Genomic DNA, 13,452 nt, shown 5'->3' with positions numbered 1-13,452 from the left:
TGATATTATGCTTTCAGATTCAATTTACTTCCCAATGTTAATATTTGATACCATCTGCTGGAAAACTGTGGAAGCACACATAAATGAATCAAGTACTCCAATCACATAACTAAATTCAAATACAAACAAACAATTTTTATGTGAAAAAATCCTTGCGGAAAAAAAAACGATGGTACAAAGTGATAGTGATGCACTATGAAAGCAGAAACGACAAGAGATAGAGATTACAGATTCAAACAAGTCTCGAATCTTCCTCACAAGCCATGCCCATGAAACCCTTAGGAACGAATTTAAAAAACCTAGAACACCTCTCTTAGTACCCAAATCCTAATTACACCCCGCTATATATAGTATAAAATCATATCTCAATTGGAATAGGAAACAAATCCTGCACTTACCCAATTCTGTGTGCGCGCTTGATGATACCTTCGATGGGTCTTCGATGGCATCGACAATTTGTTAATCGCATCAAATACCTTCGATGACATCGAGTAGAAATACCAAAATGTTTCAGCAACAAAACGTGAATTTTTCGTATTTTCTTGATGGGACTTTGTTCACTCCCCAAGTATAGGGTTGTGATGTAGTAATAAACTCGGTAAGACCGAGGTCGAATCCATAGGGACTGATACCTGTACGTTATCTGAAACCAAGTAGAACTAGAAGTGGACTAAGATGTGATCTAAACCAAATAGAATTTAAGGAATAATTGTGGAATAATTATCTAAAACTTTAAGAAATTCAAAGGAAGAAAACTGGGGATTTAGAGGATCCACTTGTAGAGATCAGGGAGAACTTATGCCTGCTTCAGAAATCGTGGAAATTAACTAGACTTCCTTTGATATAGTTTTCAAGAGGTGAAAGGTATATGAATTAGAATGGATTCCATCACCACGCCATGCCCAGGGGACAAAGTAAACAACAGAATTAAACTAATTACCAACCAACAATGTATGAGGATCAGGAAGGGTACTGTCATCCTACCATGCCCATGGGACAATGATGAACAACAGGGCTTCCTGACTTCATAAACATAAAAAGGGGAAGGAAATACTCAAAGCCATTGCAAACCCATTGTAATTTCAGTCACAACAGACCATAAAAGACTAAAAAAATATTCCTTTAATAATCAACTAAATCAAATTCAGTTTATGAATTAAAGACACAAAGTAGAATCTCCCATCTCGCTACAGGCTTCACCTCTTAGCCCCAGCTAAGAGGTTTAGCCACACATAGGCATGATGCGGCTGAACTTAAAAATAAAAAGAAATATAAAGGAAAAGAAGAAAGGAAACCAAGCTCAGCTCACGTGCCACCTGCCTCCACCTTCCTTCAATCGTACAAAAAATGAGCCTTGTCCAGCCTCTGCTCACGTTCCAACTTCTCTTTTTCCCTTTCTCTCTCCGTTCCCTTTTCTTCCCACGGCTGCCTCTGCCCACTGTCTTGCTGCTCTCTCTCCAAAACCGAGCACACCCACTGTCTTGCTGCACTCTCCCCACGGCTCAGCAGCCCTGCTCCAGCGCTCCCCCTTTTGCTTCCGTTTTCTTTTGCTTTTATAGACAGGGCCAACCTGCGTGTAACGGCGGTGGATAATACGCACAACAGCGTGCGTATCACGTTTGAGAACCACCTACGAAGCGTTTCGCAAAAACTTGCTCCCGCCCAAAAGCCGGTCCCGTTGCTGATTTAACCCTGCATCTGGCTGCATGTCTAGGATCAAGACCTCCTGAGTTAGTATTCAGACGGTTCGGATCAGAAATCCGATCGCCATATGGGCCGTACAACTCCCCACGACGTCCGGACGCACGTCCGTGCGTAATACATGCGTAAGGCCTTCTCTGCGTAACTGGTGGGGCCCAAATCCCCTGTCGTTTGATGAATCCACGCCGTCCATAAGATTCGTGACAAAATTTTGGTAAGAGGGATGGATTTTGGATCAGATTCGGCGTGACCCACGGAAGAAATCAGCTGCAATAGTTGTAGGGCAGTCCATTTGTGACTATTGAAACCAACACGTATGCGTGCATGAGTGCATAAAGTCAACATGGGTTTGGCTAAATCGAGCCCCTCTGCATGATGGACGGCTCGGATTGAGCATTTGGACCATGATGATGGCCCACTGAGATCATCCGCAGTCTCTGTTTCATGACAGAAACAGAGTTCTGTTTTTGAAGAGAGACGTCCCTGTGTTGCCATGCACTCTTAGTGTAAAAAGTATATTATGTACACTGTATGATGATTATGAGAAATCCACACCATCCATCTTGTTCCCCATTTCATTTGAGCCGTGGGGGCCGAAGTTAAAGCGTATCTGGACAGCGGGTGGGCCCCAAATCAGGATTTTATGGACTGATCTATTAGTTCAGCCACTTTCACGAGGATCCAATGGCTGAAATTTGACGTGTACGGTTAGTTTTTGGTCCTCGAGCCATGTATAAAGTTTCGAGCCAAACAGATGATGGAAACCCAGTGATCTTGCATTCTGGCTGACTTTCAGGCCGCTTGAGCTTCAGTTTCTCAATTTTCGAGGATCCCTAGCGTGTAATTCTGTCGATCTTGGTCCCCTGGAGTCCGTCCCTTGCCTTGGTGCATTCTGAACGTTAAATCCGTGCTGTTAGCATCCTGATCTAGTCTCAGCTCGCAATTCCACCTTGCAACACAAACATGATTAAAATGGGCTATTCAACGGTACCATGTTCATAAATCCAGGCAATAACTGGGTCTGATATGCAATATTTGACCCTCAACACAACCCCCAACTAGCATTTTGCTAGTCCCGAGCAAAGTGTGCGAAAAAATAAGTTGAGAATTATAAGACAATCTTTATGAACTCAAGTGATTTTTTATTATTTTTTTTTAAAAGCAATCTAGATTCGAAAATTCTAAGATGCATAAATGTTGGACATTACTTCCTCCTGGAATCAAGTGCACAATAAATTTCATAATCAACTTTAAAGTATTTATGCATTAATTAGAACAATTCTAAACAATGAGTATCATGAGTGTATAATGAAATCTCGGCTTATCATCATTAAAAAATCCAATAGATAATTTCTATGATAATATTGATAATCAAAACAGTATTTAGGACACTTAAAACCTAAACCAGAATTTGCCTTACAATTCTTTTTTTTTTTTTTATTCTTCCCACTTTTGATTTTTTTTCATCGAGGGAGAGGAGAATCGAATCCGCACCTATAGGGAGCAAACCTATGGTGAAGATTATTCGCCTAACCTTTTCCAAAGGTATCTCTTCTTCTTCTTTTTTTTTTTTTTTTCAGTCTGATCATAACGGGCAAATTTTCCAAGCTGGTTCCTTACATGCTTAGTGATTACCAAGTTAACCCTTTAATATCAAACTGAAATCTTAATGTGAAAGCGAGATGTGACATGTGAAATCATAACTCAATCAATGTTTAAAACTTCTAATTATAGATTAACACTTCAAACTTAACTGTGAAATCTAATATAATAGATAACTGAATCTAAGAGTCATAAATTACCAACTTCACTTATCTTGTAATTTTAAATCCAAGATGGTTGTCAAAATCACTTCGAATTCAACAAAATGTCAGAAAATTTTTAAAATTTTCACAACTTTCACAACTTTTGTTCAAGACCAAGAAAATGCTGATTAGGTCACCTAATCTCCCACCCTCAACCTAAAATCTACATTGTCCTCAATATAAAAGATATGAGCGTGCAATGCACTTGGGACAACGAAAAGTGAATATGAAGTGATGAGAAGATAGTACTTAGATGATGAGTCGAGAGACACTTTCCAAGAGATCGCAGCATGGGCGTCAGTCAGCACGAGAGAGAAGGCAACACAAAAATAACAAAAATAAAATCCTACCTATACCACTTTCGTAGGTGCTCTCGATTGCATTTAGCATATGCAATAAGCCTTTAAACCCCTAGGTTGCCCCTAGTGGACGAGTTGTAGTCTCGTGAGGGTTTGCAGTAATGTTACCCACAAACATTGAACTAACTAATGATAAAAATGACATGAAATGAAGAACTGGGTTGCCTCCCAGGAGCGCTAAGTTTACCGTCTTCAGCTAGACAAATAAAGCAACTACCCTAGTCCTAAGAAAACAGGAAACCTACCTATACCTCCATCAGACTAGGAGATCAATCCTGGTAAACAGGATCAGTCAGAGGCATGGACATGTCCTCTGAATCAAATTTCTCGACAAATGGTTTCAATCGATGTCCATTGACTTTAAAATCCTTGCCATTGTCGGGATCTCTTATCTCAACGGCCCCATGCGGAAAAACAGTGACAATAATGTAAGGGCCGGTCCAACGAGATCGAAGCTTACCCGGAAAGAGATGTAATCGAGAATTGTACAAAAGGACCTTCTGACCAGGCGTGAATGATTTTCGCAAAATGTGTTGGTCATGAAATGCTTTCATCTTGTCCTTGTAAATTCTCGAATTATCATACGCATCATTCCGGATTTCCTCAAGTTCATTCAATTGAAGTTTGTGTAGCGAGCCAGCGTTGTCCAGATTGAAATTAAGATTTTTGATCACCCAGTACGCTTTATGTTCCAGCTCCACAGGCAAGTGACAAGCTTTCCCATAGACAAGTCTAAAGGGAGACATTCCAATAGGGGTTTTAAAGGCAAGTACGGTATGCCCATAAGGCATCGGTCAATCAGATTGACCAATCCTTACGATCAGGGTTAACCGTTTTCTCCAAAATGTGTTTAATTTCCCTATTAGAAATCTCGGCTTGCCCACTTGTCTGTGGGTGGTATGGGGTGCTCACCTTATGAGAGATACTGTATTTCTTCATTAAGCTCTCAAATGGTTTATTACAAAAGTGTGAGCCCCCATCACTAATGATGGCTCGAGGCGTTCCGAATCGAGAAAGGATGTTTTCTTTTAGGAATTTAATGACCGTGCGATGGTCATTAGTTCGACACGGAATCGCTTCGACCCATTTAGTGACATAATCCATGGCGAGCAAAATATACAGATTTCGAAACGATTGGGGGAATGGTCCCATGAAATCGATGCCCCAGCAATCAAATGCTTCAATGATAAGAATGGGATTCAAAGGCATCATATTTCGACGGGACAATGCTCCCAATTTCTGACAACGCTCACAAGCTTTGCAAAACTCATGAGTGTCCCTAAACATAGTGGGCCAGTAAAAGCCACACTGCAGAATCTTGGCCGTGGTCTTTTTAGCAGAAAAGTGACCACCACAGGCCTGTGAGTGACAGAAGGAGATGACGCTCTGATGCTCATTGTCTGGTATACATCTCCTTAGAATTTGGTCTGGGCAATATTTAAATAAATAAGGATCATCCCAGAAAAAGTTGCGCACCTCGGTGAAAAATTTCTTCTTATCTTGCGCAGTCCACTGTGTCGGTATGACACCTGTAGCAAGATAATTAGCAATATTAGCGAACCAAGGTGAATAGAAAACTCTGAACAGTTGTTCATCAGGGAACATGTCGTTGATATGGGGCGTCTCAAGGGACTCAGAGGTATTAAGGCGAGAAAGGTGATCGGCCACTACGTTCTCTACTCCCTTTTTATCTTTAATTTCCAAATCAAATTCTTGGAGTAGAAGGATCCATCGTATCAAACGGGGCTTAGAATCATTCTTCGAAAGAAGATACTTAAGTGCCGCATGATCTGTGTAGATAATGATTTTGGATCCGATCAAGTAGGACCTAAATTTGTCCAAAGCGAACACTACAGCTAAGAGTTCCTTTTCCGTAGTTGAGTAGTTCACCTGGGCAGAATTTAAAGTTCTACTTGAGTAATGAATGACGTAGGGCCTCTTATCTTTTCTCTGGCCTAGGACCGCCCCAAGAGCATAATCAGAAGCGTAGCACATAAGCTCAAAAGGAAGGCTCCAGTCGGGTGGCTGCATGATAGGTGCAGTGGTTAACGTGCCCTTAAGCTTGGTGAAAGCTTCTTGGCATTGCTCAGTCCACTCGTACGGAGCATCCTTTTGAAGAAGATTACATAAAGGATGAGAGAGGAGACTAAAGTCCTTTATGAATCGCCTGTAAAATCCTGCGTGTCTTAAGAAGGATCGCATGTCTCTGATGTTGTTGGGTAGAGGTAGGTTAGAGATAAGATCGATTTTTGCCTTATCTACCTCGATTCCTTTGGACGAGATGATATGCCCAAGGACAATTCCCTTCTGAACCATGAAATGACACTTCTCCCAATTAAGTACCAAGTTCTTTTCTTCACATCTTTTCAGCACATATTTAAGACTTTCCAAACACTTGCTGAAAGATGGACCGTAAACAGAGAAATCGTCCATGAAGACCTCTAGATATTGCCCTACCATATCAGAAAAGATACTAAGCATACATCGCTGAAAGGTAGCAGGGGCATTACATAGTCTGAATGGCATCCTTCGATAGGCAAAGGTGCCGTAGGGACATGTAAATGTGGTCTTTTCCTGGTCTTCAGGGGCTATCTCTATCTGGTTGTAGCCCGAATACCCGTCAAGGAAACTGTAATAGGAATGACCAGCTAACCTTTCCAGGATCTGATCAATGAATGGTAAAGGAAAGTGGTCTTTCCTCGTGACGGTATTCAACTTCATGTAGTCAATGCACATTCTCCAACCAGTAGTGACTCTAGTTGGCACGAGTTCATTATTAGCATTGGCTACGATGGTGATTCCGGACTTCTTAGGGACCACTTGAGTTGGACTCACCCATTGACTATCAGATATAGGGTATATGATACCCACGTCCAATAGTTTAAGGACCTTGGCCTTAACCACTTCCTTCATGTTTGGATTTAGTCTACATTGTGGTTGCCGAGCGGTTTTTGCATTATCCTCAAGGTATATGTGGTGAGTACAAATCGAGGGATCGATTCCCTTGAGGTCCGCTATCGTCCATCCCAGGGCTCCTTTATGCTCAATAAGAGTAGATATGAGCATACTCTCCTATTCTTTCTCTAGGTGGGCAGAGATCACCATCGGGTATGTCTCATCTTGACCTAAATAGGCATATTTCAAATCAGAGGGCAAAGGTTTTAGGTCAAGCTTCGGCGGCTTGAGGTTAGACGGTAGAGACACTACATCGGTTTGAGGCAATTCTTCAAATTGTGGCCTCCACCGGTTAACTTCAAGTACCAGTGCAGTATCAAGCAAGGCGCACGTCTCCCTAATCATGTCATCATCAAAATCATGGGAGTGGGCCAGACACGTCTCCAGATGGTCGGAGGATAAGGTCAGCGGTGTCGTATCTTCCACGAAAGAGTCAATCATGTTAATGTCGTGAAAATCGTCATCATCCTCTGAGTTGCTGCCGTTATTGAAAAAATGTTTGACTCCAATGTCAAATTTTCAAAAGACATAGTCATGACACCATTCCTGCAATTGATAATTGCATTTGACGTGGCAAGGAATGGGCAACCAAGAATGACAGGAATCTGAGTGCTCATGTTATTGATGGGTTCGGTGTCCAGGATGATAAAATCTACAGGGTAGTAAAATCTATCAACTTGGACCAACACATCCTCAATTATCCCTCTTGGTACACGAACAGAGCGATCAGCAAGTTGTAGTGTGGTTAGGGTGGGTTTTAATTCACCCAAACCTAACTGTTTGTATACCGAGTAGGGAATCAGATTTACGCTCGCTCCTAAGTCAAGAAGTGCGTGATCAATTCGATGGTTCCCGATTACACATGATATGGTTGGGCTACCGGGATCCTTGAATTTCTGCGGCATGTCTTGCTTCAGGATGGCACTCACTTTCTTAGTCAAGAAGATTTTCTTTTGAATAATTTTCCGTCTTCTGGTCATGCATAAGTCTTTCAGGAATTTGGCATATGAAGGTATCTGTTTCACGACATCAAGTAGAGGAATGCTAACTTTCACTTGTTTTAACACCTCTAGGATATCCTGAGAGTTAGAGAGAGGTTTTGGTGAAACCAACCGTTGGGGGAATGGAGCAACTGGCTTCTCTAGAAGTTTCGGTTCTAATTTTTGTGGGGCATCACTAGATCCATCATTGTTGTCCTCTTCTGGTTCTTGAGGCTTTTCGGGCCTAACCGGAAGAGTTTTATCAATGATCTTTCCACTCCTAAGAGTGGTGATGGATTTAGCGTGCCTCATCTGATTTGAAGAGCTGGGATCATTAATCTCGTATTGCGGTTTAGGATTGCGGAGAGGTTGTGCAGGAAGTATCCCCTTTTCTATAACCGTCATACGAGAATCTATCTTTTGTATAAAATCTGTAATTCCCCGCATTGCCTGAGCCAGCTCTTGTATGGAATTTTGAACCGGTTCCTCTTGAGGTTTCACTTGATTTGGATTTTGATTGAAGAAACTTGGAGGAGTAGCCGTTTGTCCATTCCTCCAACTAAAGTTTAGATGATTTTTCCAACCAGGATTGTATGTATTGGAGTTAGGTCCAGTAAAAGGTCTTTGATAGTTGTTTACGGCATTAGCTTGTTCATTCAATACTCCTCGAAAGGCGGGTATTGTAGGACAATTTTCAGTTGTATGAATGTTGCAATCACAAATGCCGCAAACAATTTCATTAACCTTATCCTTCTTTCCTTCCATGTCCTCAACTTTCCTTATGAGCGTAGTCACTTTATACTTGAGATCATCCTCTTTTTTCAAGAGATATAATCCACCTTTCTCCTTTAATTGAGTCGGCCTAGACGTGGTGTTCGCCATTGGGTAATAGTCCCATGATTGTGTTTTTTCAACGAGACTATCGAGATAATCCCATACCTCGTCAACATCTTTATTAATGAACTCTCCATTACACATTGTCTCGACCATTTGGCGCATGGAAGATGTCAGTCCATCATAGAAAAATTTTGTAATGCGCCACGTTTCAAATCCGTGTTGTGGGCACGAACTGACCAAATCTTTGAACCTTTCGCAACATTGGAAGAATGTTTCATCTTCCTTTTGGGCAAAGTTCATGATTGCTTTTTTGAGGGTAATCGTTTTATGATGTGGGAAGAATTTTTTTATGAATTCCCTCTGCATGTCGTTCCATGTGCCAATGGATCTAGGACGCAGTGAATGTAACCACGTCTTAGCTTTCTCTTTTAAGGAAAAATGAAAGAGTTTCAGCCTGATTGTATCCTCAGATACATTAGGAAAACATAATGTAGCCATAATCTCATCGAACTCTTTCAAATGTAAATATGGACTCTCTGATTCAAGTCCATGGAATTTGGGAAGGAGTTGGATAACTCCTGGCTTGATGTCCATTTGTCCTGTGTTTTCAGGAAAAATCATGCATGAGGGCATACTCACTCCCGCCGGTTGTAGATAATCTCGTAAAGTACGAGGCGGGGGTGCCTGTTGCACCTCATTTTCATCTTGGGTATCCTCCACCCTAGGTGGAAGTAGAGGAGGTTGGTCTTCAGCCATAACTTCAGTTAACTAAGGGGATTTCGAGCGGTGTCTAGTCCTGCGATGGATAGTCAACCCCTCAACCAATCCTCCTTCAGTCAAGAGACGTCGAGTGTTGTCACGGGCCCACTTGGGCATGAAACACTCGCAGCCCTCAATCAAATTTAAAGCCTAGTCCTAAGTAAGGAAAAGAAAATCTAAAAAGAAAGAGAGGGAGAGTTGGAAAGAAATTACCAAATTGGAGTCCTAAGTTAAAACCTGCAAAATAAAACAAAATAAGTTAGATTTTAAAAAGAGAAGAACGATCCTTTAAAAGAAAAATAGCAGTAAATTAATTTCTAAAAGAAGGAATTCCTAAAAGAAAGTGGAAATTTCTAAAATAAATTAGGAAAGACCTAAACTAGAAAGTAAATTATTAAAAAAAAAACTGAAAAATAGAAAGTAGGGAAGGAGCTTACCGAATTAGAAATTTCTATCTTAAAGGCCTACAAAATAAGAAAGTTAGTTTCTAAACAAAAATTCTAAAAATAAATTAGGAAACAAATTAGATTCTAAGAGAGTTAGAATTAGAAAGTTACTAGAGAACAAGAATAGAAGGTTAATCTCTAAAAAGGGAAATAACTAACAAAAATTCTAAAAACAAAAGAGGAAAGTTTCTAAAAATAAACTATTTCCTACAAATAGAGAAATACTAGAGTTAGAAAATTTCTAAGATTTAAACCTTAATTCTAAAAACAGAAAAAGTAGAGAAATTAGGAAGGAATTACCAATTTAAGAACTTATGTCAGGATCCTACAAAACAGGAAAACAGGTTAAGTTCTAAAAATAGAATAAAATAAAATAAAAACTTTTATCCTAAAGTGAGTAAAATCTTAATCCTAACCTAATTCTAAAACTAATTAATTCCAAAAAAACGTAGCCGTCAATCCCCGGCAACGGCGCTAAAAACTTGTTCACTCCCCAAGTATAGGGTTGTGATGTAGTAATAAACTCGATAAGACTGAGGTCGAATCCACAGGGACTGATACCTGTACGTTATCTGAAACCAAGTAGAACTAGAACTGGACTAAGATGTGATCTAAACCAAATAGAATTTAAGGAATAATTGTGGAATAATTATCTAAAACTTTAAGAAATTCAGAGGAAGAAAACTAGGGATTTAGAGGATCCACTTGTAGAGATCAGGGAGAACTTATGCCTGCTTCAGAAATCGTGGAAATTAACTAGACTTCCTTTGATATAGTTTTCAAGAGGTGAAAGGTATATGAATTAGAATGGATTCCATCACCACGCCATGCCCAGGGGACAAAGTAAACAACAGAATTAAACTAATTACCAACCAACAATGTATGAGGATCAGGAAGGGTACTGTCATCCTACCATGCCCATGGGACAATGATGAACAACAGGGCTTCCTGACTTCATAAACATAAAAAGGGGAAGGAAATACTCAAAGCCATTGTAAACCCATTGTAATTTCAGTCACAACAGACCATAAAAGACTAAAAAAAAATATTCCTTTAATAATCAACTAAATCAAATTCAGTTTATGAATTAAAGGCACAAAGTAAAATCTCCCATCTCGCTACAGGCTTCACCTCTTAGCCCTAGCTAAGAGGTTTAGCCACACATAGGCATGATGCGGCTGAACTTAAAAATAAAAAGAAATATAAAGGAAAAGAAGAAAGGAAACCAAGCTCAGCTCACGTGCCACCTGCCTCCACCTTCCTTCAATCGTACAAAAAACGAGCCTTGTCCAGCCTCTGCTCACATTCCAACTTCTCTTTTTCCCTTTCTCTCTCCATTCCCTTTTCTTCCCACGGCTGCCTCTGCCCACTGTCTTGCTGCTCTCTCTCCAAAACCGAGCACACCCACTGTCTTGCTGCACTCTCCCCACGGCTCAGCAGCCCTGCTCCAGCGCTCCCCCTTTTGCTTCCGTTTTCTTTTGCTTTTATAGACAGGACCAACCTGCGTGTAACGGCGGTGGATAATACGCACAACAGCGTGCGTATCACGTTTGAGAACCACCTGCGAAGCGTTTCACAAAAACTTGCTCCCGCCCAAAAGCCGGTCCCGTTGCTGATTTAACCCTGCATCTGGCTGCATGTCTAGGATCAAGACCTCCTGAGTTAGCATTCAGACGGTTCGGATCAGAAATCCGATCGCCATATGGGCCGTACAACGCCCCACGACGTCCGGACGCACGTCCGTGCGTAATACATGCGTAAGGCCTTCTCTGCGTAACTGTGGGGCCCAAATCCCCTGTCGTTTGATAAATCCACGCCGTCCATAAGATTCGTGACAAAATTTTGGTAAGAGGGATGGATTTTAGATCAGATTCGGCGTGACCCACGGAAGAAATCAGCTGCAATAGTTGTAGGGCAGTCCATTTGTGACTATTGAAACCAACACGTGTGCGTGCATGAGTGCATAAAGTCAACATGGGTTTGGCTAAATCGAGCCCCTCTGCATGATGGAAGGCTCGGATTGAGCATTTGGACCATGATGATGGCCCACTGAGATCATCCGCAGTCTCTGTTTCATGACAGAAATAGAGTTCTGTTTTTGAAGAGAGACGTCCCTGTGTTGCCATGCACTCTTAGTGCAAAAAGTGTACTATGTACACTGTATGATGATTATGAGAAATCCACACCATCCATCTTGTTCCCCATTTCATTTGAGCCGTAGGGGCCGAAGTTAAAGCATATCTGGACAGCGGGTGGGCCCCAAATCAGGATTTTATGGACTGATCTATTAGTTCAGCCACTTTCATGAGGATCAAATGGCTGAAATTTGACGTGTACGGTTAGTTTTTGGTCCTCGAGCCATGTATAAAGTTTCAAGCCAAACAGATGATGGAAACCCAGTGATCTTGCATTCTGGCTGACTTTCAGGCCGCTTGAGCTTCAGTTTCTCAATTTTCGCGGATCCCTGGCGTGTAATTCCATCGATCTTGGTCCCCTGGAGTCCGTCACTTGCCTTGGTGCATTCTGAAGGTTAAATCCGTGCTTTTAGCATCCCGAGCCAGTCTCAGCTCGCAATTCTACCTTGCAACACAAACATGATTAAAATAGGCTATTCAACGGTACCATGTTCATAAATCCAGGCAATAACTGGGTCTAATATGCAATATTTGACCCTCAACAGACTTCAATGGCATTGACAACTACTCATTGACACTTCTATGGGACCTTCGATGGCAATTCGATGGCATAGATAAGTACGTTTTTAAAATCCTATATTTATGACATCAACAACAATTCCTCCATATTAATGTAACCTCTTGTTTATTGCTACACATAAGAGAATGCATCCTTTCGCTATGTGCACAAGAGAATACCGATTCTAGTAAGTGATGTACTCGCGCTTATTATTTCAAGTCATAGAAAATATCACGATTTTCTATCCCATGTATCCAAGCCATTGATTCATTTTTCCAAACATTTTAGAGTACTATTCCAAAAATGAAGCAAATCCAATTATCAGGTGGACCATACCATTAGAAATAGTGGTGATTGAGCATTCATGGGCCACAAAATTTTTGGATCAAGTTGATATTTGTTTTTTCCCTTCATCCAGGCTTATGTAAGCTTATCAATAGATTGGACGGTAAATAAAAACTATGGAAACATTATGCTGTGCCCTAAGAAGTTTTTAATGGTAAGATAGTCAATCACCACTATTTCTCATGGTATGGTCCACCTAATAATTGGATATGCTTCAACAATAGGCCCACAATATGTAGGGTCTAGATCTTTCTAGATCTTTTGACTGTGAAGTCACATAGACAAAGACAATGTAGCAACCATTGTTTAAATTATCTTATTATCCTTATCTCTTATCTCTGGCTTGATGATACTAATAACACCAGCAGCAATACAGACAATGCTGGTTGTATTAGAAATTTCAAGCATTAACAATATATTGCAAAGTACCGACATCAAACTGATATTGCAAATATTTTCAATTGTGTAAATCTCAAGCATTGTTTGTATTACAAATATATCGATATCGCCAATGTATCGCCAATATTTTTTACTGTGTAAATTTTAGGTGATGATTGTATCACAAGTGCAA

General features: G+C 40.7%; 1 non-coding gene across 1 annotated transcript; it reads left to right on the top strand.

The window, feature by feature from the left end:
* The first annotated feature begins 8,848 nt into the window (after positions 1–8,848).
* LOC131222818 (small nucleolar RNA R71) lies at positions 8,849–8,955 on the top strand. Its single transcript, XR_009160192.1, has one exon. It is a non-coding gene; the product is annotated as a small nucleolar RNA R71 (small nucleolar RNA).
* Positions 8,956–13,452: the final 4,497 nt, after the last annotated feature.

Source organism: Magnolia sinica, chromosome 1, assembly GCF_029962835.1.
Source record: "Magnolia sinica isolate HGM2019 chromosome 1, MsV1, whole genome shotgun sequence".
NCBI lineage: Eukaryota > Viridiplantae > Streptophyta > Magnoliopsida > Magnoliales > Magnoliaceae > Magnolia > Magnolia sinica.
The sequence above is the reverse complement of the archived record's forward strand: the minus strand, read 5'-3'. Positions and strand labels throughout refer to the sequence as shown.